This window comes from Canis aureus, chromosome 11, assembly GCF_053574225.1.
Source record: "Canis aureus isolate CA01 chromosome 11, VMU_Caureus_v.1.0, whole genome shotgun sequence".
Lineage (NCBI taxonomy): Eukaryota > Metazoa > Chordata > Mammalia > Carnivora > Canidae > Canis > Canis aureus.
In genome coordinates, this window is record NC_135621.1 from 69,464,900 (window position 1) to 69,486,513 (window position 21,614).

General features: G+C 36.9%; 1 long non-coding RNA gene across 5 annotated transcripts in view; it reads right to left on the bottom strand.

Annotated features, from left to right (window-relative positions):
- Positions 1–21,614, bottom strand: part of LOC144324308 (uncharacterized) — a 253,334-nt gene that overhangs the window by 157,053 nt on the left and 74,667 nt on the right. For all 5 annotated transcript variants that reach the window (XR_013389841.1, XR_013389839.1, XR_013389843.1 and 2 more), the window contains exon 5: positions 9,440–9,515. This is a non-coding gene — a long non-coding RNA (uncharacterized LOC144324308). The remainder of the gene's footprint in view (positions 1–9,439; positions 9,516–21,614) is intronic.

Below are 21,614 nucleotides of genomic sequence, written 5' to 3' on the forward strand. Positions count from 1 at the left end.
CTCTAAAAGTAGCAGCAGAATGGGGGAATGATGTTTTCTTTTGAGGAAACTCCTTAATGGGTGCTACTAGTTTCCAAAGGCAAATCTTAAAGCCAGGCCTAGAAGGAAAGCCACCAGCAATGGAAAGTAACCAGCAATATGAGGGAAAAAAAATCCCAAATGTAGTTGAGGTCTTTGAGAAGAGCTAAGTGTATAGACCAGAAAAGAGAGAAAGGGGGGAAGGAGACTCTGACACAGGTGAGGGCAAGGGGCCCGCAAACACAACAGAAGACCTGGGTCTAAGGAAAGAAATGGCAAACAGGTGACCACCCATGACACACTCTGACCAACAAACTTATAACCTGCAGTGTTTGTTCCAGAGTTGTCTATGCTGAGTGGTTTTCATGATTTCCCTAAACCCTCAGCAGAGGTGCTTAACCATAGCAACCTAATGCAACTTTTATGGAAATCAGGGGAATAGAAGTAAGGTTGCTGTTTGTACTCAAAGAGGCGTCGAGAGAAGAAAAAGCCATAGTCTCCACAAGCACCACCTGGAGAGTAAGTGGCAATAACAGAGCAGTTTTGGGTTAGACCCAAGATGAGAAGGGATAGACAATGGGACATCTAGGCATCTACCAGGAATCAGCAAAATAATTCAGGGATAGGGTTGCCTATAAATCATTACATGGGAACTAGGTTTGAGTTGTTTTATTTAGCATTAAAGATAAAGACAAAAGAACTTGAGAATATTTGGGCAATATTCACAAACATGGAGTTTAAGAAATGGGCAGAAAACATGCCACTCGCACATTTTAAAGAATGAATACTCTGAACATTCTTTTGTTCCTTAAATATCTGTTATTATGTGCCAGGTATTTAGTCTAGACGCTATGGGAGAAAAACAGTGAACAAAACAGAAAAAAATATTTATTCTACTGGAGGGAAATTTAAAAATTAGTAAAAATATAGAGTCTGTTAGACAATAAGCTCTATAAAAGAAATAAAAGAGGAAAGGGATGTAGAAATGTTTGGAACGTACAGCAATAAGAAATGTTGGCACTATTTTTATGATTCTTGCAAAAGAGCAAGTTTTGTGGACTATGACAACCAAGGCCATGGATCTAGGCTTAATCAAACACTTATTTAATGAATGTCAAATGTTATTTGATTACTTGCTATGGGCAAGGTGCTGAGCTAGGCAACATGGTGAAGACAAAGATGAACAAGAAATGTTTTCAAGGATCTTTCAGGCTAACAAAGATGCTTAAGTATTTACAGTCTAGCAGCCTTTCTCCATCTGAGTCCCACAAGAGAATAAAGGCCTAATGCCTTTAGGCCTTCACTTTAAGTAATGACTTACCCTCTCCTATGACACAGAGTAGGTTATGAACCATCCTTGGTATAATTGAGAAAATAGTTACTCAAATCACTTTCTATTTTCTATGGTAGAAATATGAAATATCAGTTGGGAAAGGCAGAGAGGTATGAATAAAAGAAAAAGATCCTAAACATGTTTTGCTTTTTTAAATTTTTTTGGTGGTAGTTGTTTCCTTTTGAAGATGTTCAAAATCACCTATATTGGTGGCTGCTACTATGGGATAAATACACTAAGAAACAGCAAGACGATGTGGCCTCTACAATTTGTTTGGTATTGACTAAATATTCAGCTTGGAAGAATTACGTGTACAACATTCATAAAAAGAGATATGACTGTCACCTTGTAATCTTCCTTGAGGCTTGAAGGAGACTGAGACCACCTGGATACCACTAGAAGATACACCAAGGAGCATAACGATTAAGACCATTCTGTTCTTAAGCCTTTATTTTGATTGAGTTATTCGGTGTTGCGGCTTTGGCCACTGTACCAGCCTGGAGATTTTCTTATTGCTTAACACTGGCAAATATGCCTATGAAATTTACTTGAGAATGTTGACTATATCTTACAAGCTCATCCAATTGAATCATATTGTTCAGTTGCTCTGTACTGTTGCATTGTCCCTGTCTTATGTCTTTGGAGGTGTGACCAATCTCACCTTCTCCTTTTAGCTGGAGTAGACTTCATTCTAAAACACTTTAGTACTACCTAATGAAATAAGAGATCAAGGCAGCCTTCATTCACAGCCGCCAAAATCATTATGTGAAAGGTTTATGGGAAATTTTATAAATGGATGTATCAGGAGGATGCCACCCAAGGAAGCCATTCAGCGACTGATTAACCAGATATATGTTTATGAATATGATGCAATAGGAAAGACACAGCAACACCTATGAATTCTTCTTGGCCAAAAATTTGAGCCATAATCTAATCAAATGTGTAGATCTCACTAGTATACAGGAGAAAGAAAAACCAGTTAAATGACACCATGAGAAAGCAATAAACTAAAGTCATTCCTCAGAAGAAAAATAACCAATTATTCAAAGTAAGAGTAGAGGAAGGGACTATTACAGAATGAAAGGAAGTTAAAACAAATGACAATCAAATACAGCCATGGTGTAGGTTCCATAGAGTTCTGTCTAAAGGGAGCAGTGCACACGCTGGAGTGGCAACAAATCTGCATGCCTTACCAACCGAAGGCTTCTTAGACCGTTTTCTCCCCCAGAAGACATGTCTCATCTAGTTCTTTGTAGAATTCTTCTTCCTCTTCTCTCATGATCTCTCTTAGCTAAAACTCTGATCATCATTGTGTGGTGACTTAATCTTTGCTATTAAAACAGCTTCTTGTGACCAAAAAATAGGCATGGACAATAACATACTCCATTGCTTCACACGTGGAGAAAATTCCGTACAACTGTCCCAATAAGACAGTTTCCAGGAAAACTCCAAAATGCCTCAAAGCATTTTCAAACCTTGGTAATCAGACTATTAGGGCTTTAGAGATTTTAATACACAGCAGCCACACCCACATCCAAATTCATTCCAGCTTCTACATTCAGAAATCTAGCTTTGGGTTGGCATCAGAACCTTGACTCACTGCCTAATCTCATGCCCAAAAAATACATGCTAGAGATTAGTAATTAGCCACTGGACCCTGAGTGGCAGCATTTTGACTTTTAGCATATGGATTTGATCATTCCCTACCAAACCCAAGAAACTTAAATGCTAGTGGTATTTCACAAAAATCATACTCTGAACATGACTGTATTCAGCCCACAATTTGTGCTAAGTTGTCTGAGACAGAAATGTATCAGCAAAGAGTCTAATGCATAGCTTAAAATGATTGATTCAAGACTAAATCAGCAACGCTAATTTCTTGCAATGCTAGTTACATATGGTTGCATTAATATTCCCTTCTCAGAAATCCAGCTGAGAATCATTATTTAATGAAAGGCTTACAAATTGCATCCTATTTAATGGCTTCCATTGCAAATTCCTTTGTAGAAATGCAAAAAACATGTAAGTGACCATGTAAATTGTATGCTGCAGTTGCAATGAGCTGGGCTATTTTATTTATGGATACATGAAATATATATGTATGCATGTATGCACACCATACATACAGAGGCATATATTACATCAATACATATATACCAAATGGCATAGACACACAACAAATAATATGCAATATATATTGCATATATTATATGATACATACATAAAATATTTATATATAATATATAAAAATATATATCAAGATATTCTCATCCATAATTTCTAAATTCACAAGTTCAAGCAACAGAGTATGAGAGATAGATTGCAATTCAAGGTTTCTTATCAAATTGCCTGAGATTTGAATACTGGCTATACCATTCATTAAATGTATGTCCTTAATCAATTTTACTCCCTAATATTCATTTTCTTTCTCTTTAATAATAAAAATATTTACTTTTTTGAGTATTGTTTTATTTTTTTTTTGAGTATTGTTTTAAAGGTGAAAAAAATAAAGAAAAATACTTAACACACTATCTCACATGGACCAAGTGATCAATAAGCATTAGCTCTGCTTCTAATGTAAAGATAACAACAGGAGAAATTATAACTCATTATAGAATAAACTGCAGGATCTATGAATCTTTAGTTGAAGAGTTGAACCTAACTAGGAAGATGAACCAAAGATCTGTGGGTAGTCCAGAGACAGACTGTAAAGGGAAGAAAATTTGTGGAGGAATTCGCATTTAATTGAATTTATTGGAGTTTTTCTTTCAGATTAGGATAAGCCACTTGATTCCTGTATAGTAGCATGTATTATCATATATGATTCTTATATGCAATTATACATATATATTTCTTTTACTACTTTGCTAAATAAAACTAAATATTTAGCCAACTAAATAGCAAGCCTTCAGGTAAAACATTATGACTTGAGTAACTCCAGATTTGTCCTACTTGAAAGAATAACAGAAAAAAATAAGGGGATTATTCAGGGCTTCACCAATCCAAGTCTATTAACTTGGCTTTTTTCTCATTTGGAATTTTACACAAGTGGAATCATGAACTTAACTAGCTGGAAGTGTACATTTTTCAAAGTAGCCACAGAAATGAATAGTCAAAGACTAAGCCAATAAATCCCTCTGGACAGGATGTCAAAAGGAAAGACTCCATGCACTCAGTCAAGAAAGGAATCGCCAACCTCTAAGATTTCTAAATGGAGCCACAGTCAGAGAAATTCCATGTAGTGCGATTCTTAGTAATATGAAAATTGTGGCTATCCCAACACCTGGCTACTTCATTAATTATTTTTACTCCAAGTGGATTTTTTTTTTTTTAAGGAAAGAAGAGAGCTAAGTGAATTTTTAATGAATTAACTTCTGTTTTGCCTAAATATTGTTAGTATAGCCATTTTTAAAAGCCATTTAACAACATTAATAACAATTATAGTTTTATCTATTTTGTAGGATAGCATGTTTCATCAAGCATTATATCACTTAATCCCCACAAAAGACTTTGAACTGTGTATTGCTGACCTCATTTTAAACTTGAAGAAAGTGAGGCTGAGAGGTCACATGACTAATCCAGATTTTCATAATAAATAGCAGCTCTAGAGATATCCCTACCCCAGAATCTCATCTGTGTAGAATTGCTTGAGTGTAGTAAGCATGCATTCTTCTATTAAGTATTTTTAAATCGTGAGTCTATGTCAGGCTATCTTTAAAAAGGAAACGAAAGAATGGTTTACTATATTCTAAATCAGAGGTAAGAATGAATTCCCATTAAAAAACCACTACTGATTTTTTAAAAATTTAAATTCAATTAGCCAACATATAGCACCACTACTGATTCTAACGCATGTTCAATGGACCTGAAATGAGCTAAATCCAGGAAAGAAGCCATGAGCTCTTTATTTAAACCAGGAGTACAGTGTCCATCTCTGCTGTCAGAAATTTGAAGAATATTCACATTTTCCATGTGCTTTATCAATAGCTACCTCAATATTTCTAAACTATCTGTCATTATAGTACCTAGGTAATTAGGCAGAGGTGCTCGGGCACTGTATTATTTGAACATCATTTCCATGGGGCAAAGTCAGCTTGTAACATTTGTCATTATTCTGAAGGGCTTCTTATCACTTAAATAACTAAAGGGAAAAATTACAATTTCCTCTAAATTCATTTGTAGTTACTTTCACAAATAATTTTTGGCCACAGTCATCATATTGAACATTGGCTATGTGTCAACTAAATCCTTGGCAATTATTTCAGCATAATTGATGGTCCTAGTTAATGTTCCAGATGCTATTCTGAGAACTCCTTTCTTTTTTCCAAGTATTTTTTTTTAATGTTGGACATCACTTCCAAATACACTTATTCTATTGGCTCTCTTTTTCAAGGAAACCAGTTGGTGCTGTATTATCTTTGATGCATTATATCTGATGTACATGAAGAGAAAAAAAGACCCTTGGGTGATCTTAAACCATTGTGATTAGGTCCTTGGGTCTGATTTTTTTGTATAGTCACTAGAAAAAGAAATATGTATGACAATTTTAGGATGTTAAACTAGAGCAGGGGTTGGAAATTTACAAAGCTACATCACCAAACGTTCTTATAAATGAAAACCATTCTTAGCCACGCCATGCTCAGTCATTTCCAAACTGTCCATAGCCATTTTCATCCTGTAATGGTGGAGTCAAGTGTTGTGACAGAGACTATATGGTACACAAAGTTTAAATATTTAGTAACTGGACCTTTAAAGAAAAAGTTTTCAGACTCCAGATCTAGGGGTAACTTCGGTTCCTGGCAATAGTTTAAAAGAATCAAAAATTTTTTTAAAAAGTTTGTCTTAGCTGGCCTTCTTTTAGCCAGAAATCCAATATTTCCTCGTATCTCAGGACTCATAATTGATGGTCACAGTGATGTCCCTGAAGCACTGAAAAGCCTTGAAGTACCTTCTGAATCAGCAAAGATTAAATCTCACTCACTGTGGTCTCTGTTATCTAGATTCATAGTCTTAAAATTGTTAGAGAACTTCAACATCGTCTTTCACAAAACAGCAGAAACCTCTTCTACTACATGCTTTACGTGTGGTCTTTTAGCCTCTAAATATAGACCCAACAAGAAGGGGCCTGCAACTTCACATGATACCCATACTGTTTTGTGGCATCTCTCATCCTTACTCTTGCTGAGTGTTTTTCACCTCACACCGAGTCACTATCTATTTCCTTCCCACTCAACTTGTCCTATTCTAATATGTTAACTATTAGTAAATTATAAATGATATACTTGTAACTTTTTATTAACCAGAATATGAATTCAACAGAACACTCCTTCCTTTCACTCTTCCTTATCCTAATGGATAAAGTAGGTCCTGAGTAACAGGCATAGGTTTGGGATTCAGATAGACCTGAATTCAACTTCTGGTCTCACCACTTAAAAATGGTGTGGCCACAGGCAAATTGCTTTAATGTTTCTGAACATCAATCTCCTCGTTTGCTACGTAGGAAAACGTGAGACTTTGAAAGAAGGTATACAAAAGTTCAGCATGGTACCTGACATAAAAGGAGCTCTTATTGTTGGTCGAAAGTAGCAGGCACTTTAAACATGCTACAGGAAAACGTGCAAGTTCCCCACACTCTAAGCTGGGAGAAGCCCTGGAGGCATCTTAGGAACTAAAAATCATCCTAGATCTAAGGCTCCTTTAAAGAAGCTAACGTCGCCTCATGTTTGTCATATATATTCTAGAACAAGAATTTATCTATGTAGTTCCCTATATGCCACTATGCAGAAAAGGGGTTTAGAGCTTGATTCTAGCTCATGACAATCCCCAAAGAGTAAGCAGTGTAAGCACTAGACATTCCAAATGCATACAAAGGAATATTTCAAGAAGTAACACTCACCTTTCCAATTCAGAAAAATAAATTATGCAAATTGCTAACCCAGCAAGGCTAGATTATGAGTGTCTGTCTCTTTTATTCAGAATTACTGTGTTTTGAGAAATCTAGCCATGTCTGTAGTATCCAATTTTAATATGGCAATTCTCTTCTATTTTAGCTTCTTCTGTTTAAGGCAACATATTGAATCTCTTGGGAGAAACCCATCCTGTATCTGCTCAATTGAAAACATGAGGGTGCACATTCTGAGCTACATATGCTCAGGTCCAAGTTTCCAAGGAAACAAGAGACTGCTCGTTTATCTGCAAAAATGAACTGATGAATCACTTTCAGCCTGTTACAAACCTTGATTCCTAATCAAATTCCAGTGTAGAGTCTAAAAAATGTCAATGTCTTGTCATTTCTGCCTGGCAAGCCCCTGATGCTCTGGAAGCTGGCAGTTGGGCAGGCAGTAGCTGAGTTATATCACCACTGTTTTCCTCTGAACTGTTAGTGAAATACTGTCAGTGATACCCAGCCCTGCACTGCATGTGTGTGTGAATGGCCTTCTAGTGTTTCTATCAGTAAAGCCAGATGGGGCCATGTGCGTATGGGATGTCCGAGACCAGCTATATGGAAGGGAGTACTCTGGTCCTCCCAGCTCCTAGCAAGGGCTACCAGCCCTCGGGTTCCAAGCACAGAGCCACAGGACATCCCACCTCCAAGCTTTCACTGGCATTCGAATTCTAGTGGTTGATAAGCATTTCTGAAATTCGAGAATGTGAAACTTCCTGACCATTCTTTAGCATTTACTGGTCCAAGTGCTTTTTATGTGTTACTTCGTTTAATGATCACAATAAACCTTGAGGTAGTTACCATTATTATCTTCATTCTTTAGAAACTGGGGCACAGATAGCTTCAATGATTTTTCTCAAGGTCACATAGTTTAAAAATGATAAAACTGGGATTTGAACCCAAGCTGTGTCACCTCAGATTGATACCCTTAACACTTTATTCCATCTTACAGAATACTGATCATTGTGTCTTTCTCTCAGTTTTAAATTCATTTCTTCATTCATTCATGTATGCAGCAAATATGTACCAGATACCTATGCTAGGCCCTGTGGCTATAGCAGCAAATGCAAGAGACAAAGTCCCTCATGGAGCTCACACTTTGGGGAGAAGATAAATAATAAACAAGTAAGCAAAAACAAAGAAGATAGAGACTGTAAATGACGGCAACAAAGGGAATCGATGCTGCAGTTCGGGATGATAACACTGGAAAAGGCCGTGGCATTTTGAAGGTACAGAAAGGAGACAAGATGAAACAGAAGCAGAGATGGTTCAGGGATGCCTGGGTGGCTCAGTGGTTGACCGTTTGCCATCGGCTCAGGGAGTGATCCTGGGGTCCTGGGATCGAGTCCCACATTGGGATCCCCGCAGGGAACCTGCTTCTCCCTCTGCCTGTGTCTCTGCCTCTCTCTGTCTCTCATGAATAAATAAATAAAATCTTAAAAAAAAAAAAAAAAGAGGTAGAGATGGCCTAGATCATCCGGGACCTTAAACAGCAGATTGGACTTAATTTTAGGTGATGTGATAAGTTATTGAAGAATTTTAATCATATTTTAAGGTAGAGCTGTCCTCGGTTCCTATTGCAAAGAAACTCATTAGTAGGTACGAAATACACCTGTGTATCAGAGGTAGAAAAATGCATTCAACTCCCAGCCCCAATTATATTTTTCTGGAATGACTTTAATTACATATACTGAACATATTTCAATATTCCTAAAAGACTAAAATTAGTTTTCCTATTACTTACTTACCTTTGGTTAAGGAGAAAGTAGGCTAAGAAAGTATGCTAACATGTAGGAGTGTAGCTGCACAAGAGGCAGAAAAAAGCAACTTAAAAGGACATGTTGAATAGGCACCAGCCTAAAATGCGTATCCATGAGTAGATGAAGTAAGGACCCTTCAGTCTATCATCGCACTTGGACCCCCTCCCCCCGCAAGGAGCCCAGCCCACTTCTATGGACAATCCCTAGTACCCAGGCTCCATGGGACAAGGCTTTGCTTTGTTTTACATCTGTATGTCTTTGCCTGACAGTATTTTATTCAACGTGGGTTCACCATAAGATTTGTGGGAGGAAGGAAGGGAAAGAGGAAGAAGAGAAGAAGGAAGGAAAGAAGGAAGGTAAGGAGGAAGTGGCACTCTTGGTTACCTGCTGGCATCTTTACCTCTTGGTTTTGCATCTTCTTGGCTGTTTCTTTATGCTCGGCACTCCCTAACCCATCTTCCTGAGATTTAAAAAAAAAAAAAAAATCCAACATGACACTTCCAAAAGATTAATATTTTCATTTCAACATTTCTGAAAGTATTTCAATGAAATTGCTTTCAAATGGTTTATTTTATATTAGATCATTGAGAGATAGATTAATGTCATAAACGTAGGTACTAGCAAGCAATATTTTTGTCTCCTATGTGCACATATGGTATATTTCATAACCTCTGATAACTTAAAGTCACTAATTTAAGTCAAATTAGGGAAAGGGCAGTATAATAATTGCTATATTTCTGCTTCTTCTTGATAACAAATGAGGCTTTTTTCCCCCACCAGTTTATAATAGTGTGCTTTTTCTTTGGCTAAGATATAATAGCACTGCTCTACACGAACAAAAATATTTTTACTGGCTATGTTATTACTGAGAAATGCATTGGGAAAATGTAAAAATATTTCACCTTTATGTTGAAGAAAATAAACACAGTGGATTAAATAAAATTTTCACAGCTGTTGACACGTGCCATATGTAACACTCGGTAAACGTCAAAGAGGCTGGCTCCTTTTGGAGAATCAGAGACTAGAATTGGAGAGGACCTTGGATACTTATTGATCCACTACCCCAACCCACCTCAGCACGTTGGGAAAATGAGATCTAAAAATGTTGATGGACAACCCAGAGTTTGCATAATTAATTGAAGAATCAGGACTGGAAGACTTGTTATCTGAGATCCAGCCCAGCGTTGATCCCACGACAAAATGCAGCTCCCTCCGCCATGCTTCAGTGCACACTACTGGAAGTTAGCATTAGGAACAAGGAGGCTAAAAAAAAAAAAAAAAAAGGAACAAGGAGGCTGAAATCAGGCTCAGTGGACTTCAAGTCCTACCTCAGACTCAGACTCTGACTATCTCTTTGAGCCTGCACAACATATTTTAACCTATGTACGCCTGAGTTTTTTCTATGAAAAAAAAGAGAGAGAGAGAGAGAGATTTAATAGTGCCAACCTTAAACATTTGTTTAAATATCAAGTGAAATAGTTAAAGTACTGCTACACTGTAAGTGCTAAATAAACCTCATCTATTGTTACCAATACTATTAGCATTATTATTAAGTTTTATTAGTCAAACATGTTATACATGAAACCCTTAGTTCTGTTGATAATTTTTGAATACCTTCGTTTGCTAAAATGGGAATTCTAAGTTCCTGTATACGCACATAAAACTCTGCTCAAAAAGCTTCTACGTGGGGCGCCTGGGTGGCTCAGTTAAGTGACTGCCTTCAGCCCAGGTCATGATCTCCAGATCCTGGGATCCAACCCCGCACTGGGCTCCCTGCTGGAGAAGCCTGCTTCTCCCTCTGCCTCAGCACCTTTCCCCATGCTCTCTCCCTCTCTCTCAAAATTAATTAATTAATTAATTAATATAAAATTAAAATAAAATAAAAGCTTCTGAGTTAATGGTCTGACTCTAATGACACAAACACTAAGTATGCTTCTTGACAATCTCACAAATCCAAGTAAATTCAAGAAGATGTTACTAAAACTGTACACTGTAGAAGATGAGCAAGAGCCGACCCTTGCCTTCAGAAACCTAAGAGTCTAGGGCCACCTGGGTGGCTCAATTGGTTAAGCAACTGCCTTTAGCTCAGGCCATGATCTCAGGGTCTTGGGATCAGCCCCACACCAGGCTCCGTGGTTGGTGGTGAGTCTGCTTCCCTCTCTCCCTTTGCCTGCTGCTCCTCCTGCTCTCTCTCTCTCGCTTTCTCTCTCTCTGTGTCAAATAAATAAAATCTTAAAAAAAAAAAAAAAAAAAGGAAAGAAACCTAAGAGTCTAGTGGGGTAAAGAAGACATAAAGAGTAATAAGGCTTATAAAAGACCAAATGTGATGAATGTGGTGTAAAAGAAGTGACAAACAGGGGTTTGGGGAGCAGTGCAGGAGGAAGGAATTCCGGCTGAGAAAGAAAATTCTTCCATGAAGAGACAGCATTTGATCCAAGCCTGGAAAGGATGTGGACATCAGGAGAAAGGAGGCAGTCCGAGAGCCAAGCTGCAGGTGCACTGGGTTCCAGGCTCCTCTCAACCGTGTTTCCCAGGATTAGGTAAAAGGCTACGTTCCTCCGAAACACAGGGGCTCCTGGCAAATGCCCCTGAGTGCAGGGACTGGGTCACAGCGTGTGGGGGAGGTAGAAAGATGGGAGGTGAGGAAAAGCGAGGCTGGAGAGTGGGTTGAGCCTGAGGATCATCACGGTGAGACACGTGGACCTCGGCACCACAGAGCAGCATGCGTCCCAGCTCGGCGCTCGGAGCCCACCGTGGGCCAGGCCCTCACCTCCCTGTGCTCCAGGCTCCTCATTTACAGCATGAGGGCGACGGGGGGGTCCACTCCACGCCGTGCTCGTGACAGTCGCGTGAGTTACCAGCTCAAAAGCATTTAGACCAGTATCTGAAATAGTTTGGTCGTTGTCAGATCATCATCACTGTCACCGCCGCCACCACGGGCATCATCATATTAGCACGGGGGATAGTTAGAGCCCAGCCTGGAGACTGCAGATCCACAGATAATCATCGAAAGCTGCATCCCGGTCAAAGCACCGCCTTAGGAAAAGGACCCTGCTAGACACACACACTTAGTGGTTTGATGCAAAAAATTGTATATGACTCTTAACTATCTAGAAATATGGAAAATCTGAGCTGCACAAAAGAAAGATCGATTTTCCTGGTAATTGAAGAGCTATATTACAGTCCGATACAAATTTTGTTTGCATTGTTTGGTTTTTTTTTTAACTACATAAGCAGTAGATAAATGCATTTTGGTTATAAAAACACGACCAGTAGAAGAATGAATGAAGCAGCTCCCAGGATCGCCCCTGGGAGTGACTTCTGACCTTAAGGATTTAGACTGGGATGCCAAGCTTCTTTCTACACATTTACAAGTACACATAACCTTTTAGCTTTTTAAAACTGTACATTTTTACGTTTTCCTTTTAATTAAACACTATGTTTAAATATCTTTACATGTGGTATAATAGATACACCTTTCGGCTGTTGCATAGTATTCCAAATATTGCTATTTCTTCCCTTCCCTCATTAATCATTCTGTTCATGAATATTCAGGTTATTTCCTGTCTTTTTTTACTTTTATAAACAAGGTTACAGTGGGCTATCTACATATGTTATTGTGCACATACACATATCTCTGTGGGACAGATACTCCTAAGGGAAATTGCTAATTCAAAGAACATATTCTTAAACTTTGAGAGACTCTATCATATTGGTCTCTGACAGGTTGGTACCAATTTACATAACCATCAAAAATGAGTGAGAGTTCTTTAATAACTCAAGTTTTCAAAGTAATAATCAAGTTTATATATAACCTATGACATATAATGATCGCATTTCAGACTAATGTCATAATTGATTTATTATTCTAGAGCAACGATTCTTAAATTTGGGGGGGGGACACACACCTCTTTGAGGATCTGATAAAAGTTACAGATTTGCCCCAAAGGAAAGAGTGCGCAGACACAGTTTTACCAAACTTTAATGTTTTAGTGGATGTTTCACAGTCTCCAGAAGTTCAACCCAAGGTTGAGGACCTCTATTCTGGATAAATCAAAAGTTATGCGTTTGTGGGTGTGATGAGTGAGCACTGGCACCCACCTGGCCTTGCATATCTGTGTATACCTACCTGGCTGAGGACCTTTCTTTAGATCCTCTTGAATTGCTGCCTACAATAGGTGGCACGAGACTGGATAAAAGAGTTGTCCCTTTACTGTTCCTCCATCTGACAGTGAAAAATCTACTTTCATGTTTATCTTATTCAAGTGGTTTTGTTCCTCAGCCTTCAGTTAGCATGTGTTTTGCATCTGTGCGTGTATGTGTGCATATCTGCTGGTGTACCTGCGCCTTAGGTTCATTCTTTGTAGCAAGTGAACTTGGAACCAGGGGAGTGAGTTCATACTTCTGCTGCTGACACCAACTAGCTGTGTGATCTTGGAGAAGTCATTTAACCACATAGGCCACCACTAGCCAACAGAACTTACTGCGATGACTAAAATGCTCTATAATCTGTGCTGTCCAATACATTAGCCCCTAGCAGTGTGTGACTATTGATCACTTTAAATGTGACTCCCATGATTGAAGAATAAAACCATCAGACAGTACAAATCTAGTACCTTTGTGTTCTTGTCTGCCAAAGAGGGATAATGATAGTTTCTACTATGTCAGAATATCGTTGGCAATAAATAAATTAAACATATAAAGTACTTAGGGCAGCACCTGGTCTATAGCAAGTGCCACGTAAGTATTTGCAGTTACTATTATCGAGTACCAATTAGGTAGTGTAATTTTACCGTTACTGGGAGAAAAACGGTAAGTGGCTCTCACCCTCAAGAAATTTGAAATCTCAAAAAAAAAAAAAAAAAAAAGAAAAGAAAAGAAATTTGAAATCTCACTGAAGAGACAACACATTTGTACGTGCACTTGGGGCCGGGGGTGGGGAGAGAGATAGTAACACAAATGTTTAGTGATATTTCAAGTCAAACGCCTGTGCAATGTGTGCCAAAGTAAGGCCGAAGATATCGTAAGTTGAATGCCTGTGTGGAAGCATTGTGAATTGAACTCCTGAACTGAGCTTTGAGCAATATAGGAGTTTTAGTCAAGAAGCGAGGAACAAAGTCTCAAAAACTAGAGCTGGGAGGGCAAATGATAAAGGGTCATCAGAGAGTGCCGAGTGGGCCTATGTGACAAGGAGGTTAATGGAGGCATCTAATGAGCATTAAAATTGGGCGGTACAATTGGAGTCAGATGACCAGAGGTCTTCGATGGCAGAGTGAGGAGATTAAAGTTCATTCATCAGACAAAAGGAAAGCATTTGAAGATTTGAGGGTAGGCACCGTAGAAGCTTCTGGAATCAGCAAGAAGGAGAAAGGAGAGACAGACTTCGGACAACTAGAGGACATGTCAGAGAAGCAAGGTCAGGCAACACCAGGGCCATGAGTGAGCAACTGGTATTTGCTTATCATGAGGATCGCCCCCAATTTCTTCCCATATAGTCTTTCCTCATTCCTCCTGTCAGATATAAAAACCTTCCTTCCAACCCTGTCTGCCATCGTCCTTCAAACTTCCCCTGAGGCCTTGCCCTATTCTTTTATCTCTGCTCTCAGGGACAGTTCTTTTTAATGTCTTGTTATTCCTGCTGTAGTTCTGTTGTTCTGATTATCAGAGTCATAAGTATTCATTATAGGAAACTTTGAAGGTACCCAAAATGTTAAAAATGCAGAAAATATATGTGCTCCCAACACCAATGACATCTTTGCTCTGATCTCTTCATGATGTACAAAATTCTTCCTTTTTTTCCCCAAAATGCTGGGACCAGGGCTGTGTCTTTTACAACATGCCTCAAATGGTACTCTACAACTGACGCAAGTTTTTTAAGTGTTCCTTTAGTGAGCAAAGAATAGGTGGAAAGTTACTGGGAATTTTATATGCCACAACTTACTTAAAAGTATGGCAACTCCACTCTACGATGAATCACTCTGAGAAATCTGTATCTGTTGCAAAGACTTTATTATTTCCTCCCTAATGTCTAAATTATGCCAAAACTTTGGCAAATAAATACATAAAAGTCGATGAGTAAGGATACCCACACCCTTTTATTCATAGTTTATTCATGCCTACTAATCAAGCCAGCGTCTAAATGACTTATGGGACACCTGAGTATCGATAATCACACCCTCTCTGTAGATAGTTCTACATGCTCTGTTGAGTTTGACGGTGGATGGCTATTAAAAATCACTCAAAATAGACAAGTCTGCCAAAACAAGGAAGATCATTTATAGCTACAGACCCATGGCACTAAACTCCAACCCAAGATTTTGCCTATTTCATTCCGGTCGAAAACACTAAAGGATTAGGTCCTACATTCTTGGTCACAAATTCAAGATTACAAGTTTGGTTCTGCCCATAGATTCTAGTCACCCCAGAAAACTGAAATGGATTCGAAAGTACTTTGCCCTATCAGAGATTTCAATCAGCAGGCCTACCTACACCTGCAATAATTTTGTGTTGACTCTCAAGAGGGCACCTAATAAACAAGATAAAATCTTCCTTTTGTAATATTTAACGGGTAATATTTAATGGGAAACATGGTGTTGCATATTAATAGTAAGAGTCATTTCATTCATTACACAGATACACCAGATTGTCATAGCAAACATTAAATATGATAAAAATCAATAAACTGAAGGATTTTATTTCATCATTTTTTGCAGTGAGCTTTAACATCTGTAATTTAAAATTTTTTAAAAAATAAAAAATAAATAAAAAATTTTTGATAGCTCTTAAACAAGCAGAAGAACACAGTTTATGTTTGTAAGTCAAACAAAAGAGGTAATGTGCCTGAATTTAGCACACAAACATATTGTTATATGTGATCCCATATAATAATATGTATATATGTATATATAATATATAATATGTATATATTATATATTATTTATACATATATGTATAAAATTGTAGAATATATCTAATTTATTTAAATTGGTCTTGTTCCATTTAAGGAGGTTTTGTTGCTTTGGCCTTTTAATTCTACTATTTCCATCTCTGACATTTTGAAGCTTCTCTTTCTTCTACTTTCAACTTAGTGAACCTGCAATGATTCCTTGTTTCTCCATGTGCAACCCTTTATAAAATTTTTATGAATGAGTCTTAAGGCCCCCACGTGACCTAACTACAACTCTATTTCCAAACTAATTCTCCATTTTCCTCAATATGCAACCTGCTGCAGCCAAAGCTCTCTCAACCTTTCACCTTTCTAGCCTCTTTAGGACATAGAAGCTTGCTCCTGTGTAAACTCCTATTTCCCATAGACACATCCTCACCCAGTTAATTGCTTCATAGGCTTTCACTTTGTTGTTTTGCTTTTTGTGAGATATGATTCACATACCATGTGAATTCGGTGCTTTTTACTATATTCACGCAAGTCGTACAACCCTCATCACTATTGAATTCCAGGATATTTTTATCATTCCATAAAGAATCTCTATACTCTAGGGATTTGCCTATTTGGGAGACTTAATATGGATAGAATCATATAATATGTCACCTTTTGTGCTGCCTCCTTTTACTTAGCATGTTTTCAAGGCTCATCCATGTAATAGCATAAATCAGTACTTCATTCCTTTTTATGGCTGGATAATATTCCACTGAATATAAATATCACATTCATCAGTTGGTGGAAATTTGACTTGTTCTCTATTTTTTTTTGTTCTCATTTTTTTACTACTATGAATAATGCTGTCAACATTCACAAAGAAGATATTGTATGGGCATTTTACTTCTTTTCGGCATATACATAGGAGTGGACTTGATGGATTACATGGTAACTTAAACATAGTTACTTTCTAGGGAATTACCAAACTGTGTTCTAAAGAGGCTAAACTATTTTACATCCACCAGCAGTGAATGAAGGTTCTAATTTCTTTACATACTTGCCGACTCACATTAATGTTTATCCTTCTGCTTATAGCTATCCTAGTGGGTATGGAGTCGTATTTCACTGTGGTTTTGATTTTCATTTCTCTAATGACTAATCACATTGAGTATCTTTTGATATGCTTATTTAAACTTTTGCATAACATGTGGAAAAATACCTATTTAATACTTTGCCCATTTTTAAATTGGGTTCTTTCTTCTCATTGCTCAGCTATGAGTTCTTACGTACTCTGTATACTAAACTGTTATCAGATGTATGTTTTACAAGTATTTTCTCCTACTCTGTGGGTTGTTTTTCACTTTCTTGATAGTGTGTTTTGAAAAGCTTTTAGTTTAATGAAGTGCAATTTTTCTACCTTTTCTTTGGTTGCTTTATGCTTTTGGTATTTTATCTAAGAAAAGGTGGCCTAATCCAGGGAAACAAACATTTATACCTATATTTTTCTACGAACTTTACAGTTTTAGCTGTTAAATTTAGGATTTTGATTTACTTGGAACTAATTCTTATACATGGTGTGAGGTTGGGGTCCAACTTCATTCTTTTGCATGTGGGTTCAGTTGTCCTAATACCCTTTGTTGAAAAAACTGTTTTTCCCCTCATTAAGCTGGCTTGTCATTCTTGTAAAAAATCAATTGGCCATAAATGTTTATTCTGAACTCTCAATTCTGTTCCACTGACCTATTTGTTTATTCTTATGCCAATATCACAGTCTTGATTATTATAAGCTTTGTAGTAAGTTTTTAAATTGTGAATATCAGTCCTCCAACTTTGGCTCTTTTAACCCCATCTTTGGCTATTTAGTTCTAAACTGGGAGTATAAGTCTTACAATAAATCTTTTTGGCTATTTTGGATCTTTTATATTTCTATATAAATTTTAGGATCAGTTATCAGTTTCTTCAAAAATGTTAACTGGGAGTTGGATAGGGATTGAATCTGTAAATCAGTTTGAAGATTATTGCCATCTTATTAAGTCTTATAATACATGAAACATGGATGTATTACCATTTATTTAGGTCCTTTTTTAATTTCTTTCAGCAATGTTTTATAGTTTTCTATATACAAGTCTTCTATTTTTTTTTAAATATCATGGACTTTACTTTCCAATCTATAATTCAAATTTAAGCTCTTCCATGGCAAGAACCACGATCTTGTATTCCTTCTAAACCCACCGCATAATCATTAGTTCTTTGATTTTTGAAAAAATTCTAAAAAAAAGAGAACATTCTGAAAAAACACATTCCATCAAAATTAATAGCTCCTTTCTAAAATATGGCATTCCATACCTTGAACTTCATATGCTTTCCTATTTTCAAGTCTTTGCTTAACTCTTTTTCCTACTTAAAATTATCTGTCCCTTTCTCTTATCTAGTCATCTTTCTAGTTTTATTTTTATATTGTAGCCTATTACCTCCAAATTAAAATTGTTCAACTTGTGTCTATTGCATAAATCCGAATAAGATTCTAATGTCTGGATCACTGATCAATAACGTTTTTTCTTTAAGTCCTCACTTTTATTTTATGCATCTTATTCAAAAATAAGTGGAAAGACTGCTAACTATAATTTTAAAGTTGCTTGCCCTTCTCCCCCCCAAGAACATAGCTTAGAGCAAGGGTTTGTAGATTATTTTTTTTCTATAAAGGGCGAAGTAGCAAATATTTTAGCTCTTGTGGACTATATGATCTCTTTTGTATCCACTCAACTCTGTCATTGTAGTTGTACTATAATCTGTTGGGTAGACAATTTGTAATTGAATGTCTGCAGCTATGGTCCAAAAAAACTTTATTTAAAAACATATGACAGGCCAGATTTTACTCTGGCGCTGTACTTTGTCAACCTCTGGGTTAAACCATGAGGAACTTTGCCCCAGCACATTACTGACTTGTGACTTTTATATAATTGTGCTATTGATGCATTGTTTCCCCTTATAGAGTAATGAGAATAGAGTTTTAAACCCTGTCATGGAAGATATGTTCAAGGAAAATTTCTAGTAGAAATTTTTTTTTAGAAATAGGACAGGAACAAAACAGAAAATAAAAATGTTTAAGTTGCATATTAGACCAAATGTGTTCCATTGGGATATAAACCAGGAACAAAAAAAGTAATAATGAGAGCTCTTAGCTCTGTTTTCCATTTGGCAGAACAATACAAATGACTCAGCAATGTTGTAGTATGCTTTACTAAGGTCATTCCTCTTCTTTGGAAAGAAAGATTAATACCAAGAACTCATTTTAATATCAATTTTTATAAATTGATATAAAAATTATTCTGAGATGTTGTGACATTTTATTATTTTGTTTTGTGTCTTTTATGAAAGACTGTTTTTTGTTTGTAAATCTTCCTTTTCAAAATGACACTTTCCATATCCCCAAGCAATGGATGGTAGATGAGTTTTCAACAGTTTCCAGGATTTACTGGCTAAGGGTGAGACACCTAAACTGATTGCAGCAGGAATACGACACTGGAGAGGAAATCTATGGGATGATTGGCAGGCCCTAAACCAATGATCCTGACAAATAAATGCTTTATTTGCAACTCAAGACTTAGCCCCTCAATCAGGGCCACCCTCTATGTAATTCCATGTCCCTGCACCTAGTATAGTGCAGTAAGCACTCTATGCATGTTTGGTAAATTAGACCAAACACCAGTTTTAACATTGAGTATGTCAACTCATCGAACTTCTCCTGAGTGAAAAGCTCTCTTCAATGTCTGGTAAAAAAATGAAAAGGAAATGTATTTAGTCAAAGGAAATGACAATTGAAGGGTACAGAAGAGAACAACACAGGAGAACACTTCATACTACTAGATACATGTATTGGCTTTCTGAATAATAATTACAAATTCTGAATGATTCTTTTGTAAATTTTAAGGCACTGATGCATACAGTTATGTTTCTAAGAAACTATGAAAACTGTCTGATATTACTGAATCCATGGAACTCATTAATTCCAGAGCTACTATAAAAATTTGCATGCTTTTTTTCTTTCTATGTCTTTGCTTTTTTTGTGGCTGGCCCGCGGTCGACTATTACCAAGTTCTGCTAGTTTAAATAGTCAAGACTAACTTTATCCACCCAAACAAATTCTCTCTAATTTCATGTGCTCTACTCCAAATAATTATTCTATTTCCTGACACAAATGCTTAGATCCAGGAATGGTGAGTATATGGAAGAGGCTGCAAAAATGTTTTCAGACTATCTCCTAAATAATGTACCTGGCTTCTTGCTCTGAAAGTCCTCTATCCTCCATCAGACTAAGTCACCTGGCATGCACCTACTATCACAAATTCATTCTAGACTATGAGATGGACTTCGTTTCTCCATGGAATAAATTTGAACCCTACATTCTAACCAGTAAGTCATCAAATCCATTGTCTCTTATTCTCTTTGCCTTTAAATTGCTCTTTTTATAATACAGATCTTGGACAATTTGAAGGATGCCCCTCTACATTGGCTTCAAGAAATAGTATATCATAGTGGTTTATAAACATAAATTAGGAGCCAGATCAACTGTGTTTGAATTCTGGTGCCAGCAGTTACTATCTAACTGGCCAAGTTTCTTCAAATTCTTAAGCCTCAGATTCTTCATCTGTAAAATGAAGATAATAATCACACTAATCTCACAGAAGTATGGTGAGGATTAAATAAGTTAATCCTATATCCTATCCTATAGGATATCCTATCCTATCTATAAAGTGCTTAAAATAGTATCTGGCATAGAAAAAATCCTTCTATATATTTGCTATTATTAGCAAGTCTATATTTACTTGCCAGTCATATTTCATGAAGACCTCATCAACTTTTTGAGATCAATCAGAAATAAGTTCATAGGGACTCCTGGGTGGCTCAGTGGTCGAGCAACTGCCTTTGGCTCGGATCGTGATCCCGGGGTCCCGAGATTGAGTCCCACATCAGGCTTCCTGCATGAAGCCTGCTTCTCCCTCTGTCTGTGTCTCTGCCTTTCTTTCTATATCTCTCATGAATAAATAAAATCTTAAAAAAAAAAAATAAACAAGTTCATCTCCATTACCTATAGCAAGAATGACAGGCAAATTTAAGTTCCTACTAGTAAAAAAAAGGACATTCAAATTTTCATACAAGGATTGAAACTGTAATATACAACTTTTGTTCTTAAACACAACCATTCACAACGTCTTCCATTTTCAATATCCCCTTCAGGTCCATATAGATGTTACATATATTTTGAGATTTAATTTTAACTTCCTTAAAATATAATTGTCAGGGATACAACTGAAGAAGAATATTGGGCATACTTTTGCAATTTTCCTTCAAGTATTTTTTTTTCTTTTTATTTCTGGGAAGACCTCACATGGATATAGATTTTGGAAAATTGAGTCCATCTCTGTGGTTCTTCATTTCTGCTAGCTGAATTTATGCAGCAATTTTTGTTAGTAAATATCTTCTTCCTCAATTTTTCCACTTAAGCTCACTGTGTACTGGGAGTAGAAGCACTATTTCTCTTTAGAATCCTTTTCTTTTTTGAGGCTTGTGCTGAATCACATGAAGGGAAGGGAATAGTGCCACAGAAAATACAGATGGCTCGCACCAGTGTGGCAATATTTTCATTAGCAACTCTAATTGCAGGACAATCTTTAAATCTTT